Source organism: Penaeus japonicus, unplaced genomic scaffold (genome assembly GCF_977035675.1).
Source record: "Penaeus japonicus unplaced genomic scaffold, GWHDUDI00000001_assembly GWHDUDI00000003, whole genome shotgun sequence".
Taxonomy (NCBI): Eukaryota; Metazoa; Arthropoda; class Malacostraca; order Decapoda; family Penaeidae; genus Penaeus; species Penaeus japonicus.
The window spans coordinates 21,517,728-21,520,227 of NW_028234405.1; the positions used below are offsets into that span (position 1 = coordinate 21,517,728).

General features: G+C 36.9%; 1 protein-coding gene across 2 annotated transcripts in view; it reads right to left on the reverse strand.

The window, feature by feature from the left end:
• Ak2 (Adenylate kinase 2) overlaps window positions 1–2,500 on the reverse strand; it is an 11,563-nt gene that overhangs the window by 8,721 nt on the left and 342 nt on the right. The window lies entirely within an intron of this gene.

The window sequence follows — 2,500 nt, forward strand, 5'->3', positions numbered from 1 at the left end:
AAATATGATCACAATAAAAAATCTATCTGTTGTAGCTTAATATAAGCCATGAAATAGAGTATTTTTCAATCCTTATCTTTCATATTACTCAAGAGCAAATTGTAAAAATATAATTAAACTACAGGACTAACAGTGCTATTGAAGTAGCTATACAAAGCTGGATATTAGGCATTCTACTATATCTACAATAATAATAATAATGTATGTACACAAATGAAATATCAAACAAAGGGGCTTATCAACACAAATGTTTATATATATGTGAGGATATAAATTCAGATTCACACATAAAACATATGTATACCTGTATTTATATTCATGGTCGTTAAGGTCTGATTAGGTGCCTTGTGAAAGTAACATTTTGGACAATGTGTTCTAAAACCTTAATTCTAACCAACTAACATATAGAGATTGTAAAATTCCATAGCTCATCTAAATCAAACCTGGTTTTTGAATTCAGCATCAACAATATTGTGCTGAACTCAACTGAATAATGCATGTCTCTCTGGCCATCTAGCCTCTGATACACTGCCAATGCCAGAATGAAACTTGGCAACTGTGACAATTCAGCAACTGGCCAACACATATCATATCAAAACTAAAAAAAATGAAATATGAGAAAACCTTCCCATGAAGCACTGAAAGTTGATGTCGAAATTTGTTTTCAAAGCCAATACTGATTATAATTCTATAATTATAGACAATCCACCCCACAGCTCAGACCTTGCATCTTCAGATAACTGAAGTATTAGTAATTTTGGAGAGAAAAATACTACATTGTTAAAGAATAACTTAAGAACGCAGGTCACTACATTTCTGAAAAAGCTGACGGCGAATGTGTATGACAAGGGAATCCCAAAACTATTTACTTAATATCAAAATATTATGCATGCTGCATCAAGTTGTATCAACAATTTGCAACATGGCAAAGGTTAACAAGCATCCTCCATGTATATTTTGACTACAGAGATTGGACTAGTTTCGTACTTGACAATAAATCATCTAAGTTAATATATCTAATTAACTTTTTGTTTTCAGTCTGAGATAGAAATTTCAGTAATTTCTTAATTTCTCACAGCTATAGAATCTAGCAATTTAAATCTCTGGCTGCAATCATTTCTGGCATGCATTATACTGCATGCATTATACAAACCTTTCATCATTTTCCATCTATAACAACTGGTTCAGAATTGGTTAAGTCCCAATGGTAGGGAATGGCATGAAGTACATCATGGAAATGATGTAACAAAACAGGCTAAAATATAACTGATATGTAATAGAAACACATAAAAATCAATAAAAATACATTCATTATCTGCCAATGAATGTGAATGTGTCCTCCAAAGTTTACAGACTGAAGAGCAACCTTTCAGCAAACCCTATGGTAATACAAATCAAAAATCCTACCTGAACCCTAACCCTTGACCCCATGGTCTTTATGGATTGTGATCTTTACATACTACATACACATTTATATACATACATTCTAACCATTTAACCTACCTATCACCCTAGCTATTTGACCCCCAGGTGAGAAGACCATAACTATATGGAGCTTCACAAAAACCAAGATACTCCAAACTCTACCCAGCCAGAATATAAATGCAAGATGTATCATATGATTCACGCTCTTCTACCCAAAAACTCATGGGTTCGCAAAGACTGTTAGATAAAGGTTTGTGGTGGAACTAAAAGTCATTAATTCTTTTCGCATCAAAATATGAAATGCTGGTAAGATGTTCAAAGTTATAATAATGACCTATGTTCTGGATTCCCCTCTCAGATAAGATTAGATAAGATGAGTCAGCACTCATAGCTGACAGAGGCCGGGCCGCCTTGTGCATATAGCCCGGGCGAAGCGATGTCTTCGCAAATCTGTCTGAACTGAACTGAACCCTCTCATAGATCCACCCCTCAAGAGTGTCTCCCCATTAATCCACAATTACTGTGCCCCCCCCCCTCCCAAACCAATCCTCAAGACCAAATTCAATTTCCCTAAAAAGGGTCCTTCACTCCCCCACAAAAATCCCACTCCTGAGGGTTGCTCCACAACTCCAAACACAAAATCAACTCCTAGTACACATTACCACAAATACATCATGAAAATTGCTGACCCATTACCTTCTTCCCATAAATGGTCCCTTTCGGTTCTCTCCAATACTGACAAATCTTCTGACAGGACGCCTATTGGGGTCTTTGGTGTCAACCCCTGTTACTGCTTACCCATTGATCAAGATAGGTATCAATCGCCTATTCCTATCTCCCCATAAATGGTCCTTCATACCTCCCTATGCATAAACCTCACTCCCTAAATGTCTCCCCGTAAATCCCAGAATTCCGGACACAAGCCCAATCTCAGTTTCCCCCATAGATCAAACCCAAAATCAATGTCCTCAATTCCCGTCTCCCCATAAGAGGTTCTCCATTCTACTTTCCCATAACTCCCTTCTTCCTGAATGTCTCCCCATGAATCCCTAAATTACAAAAGGGTCACCGGTAC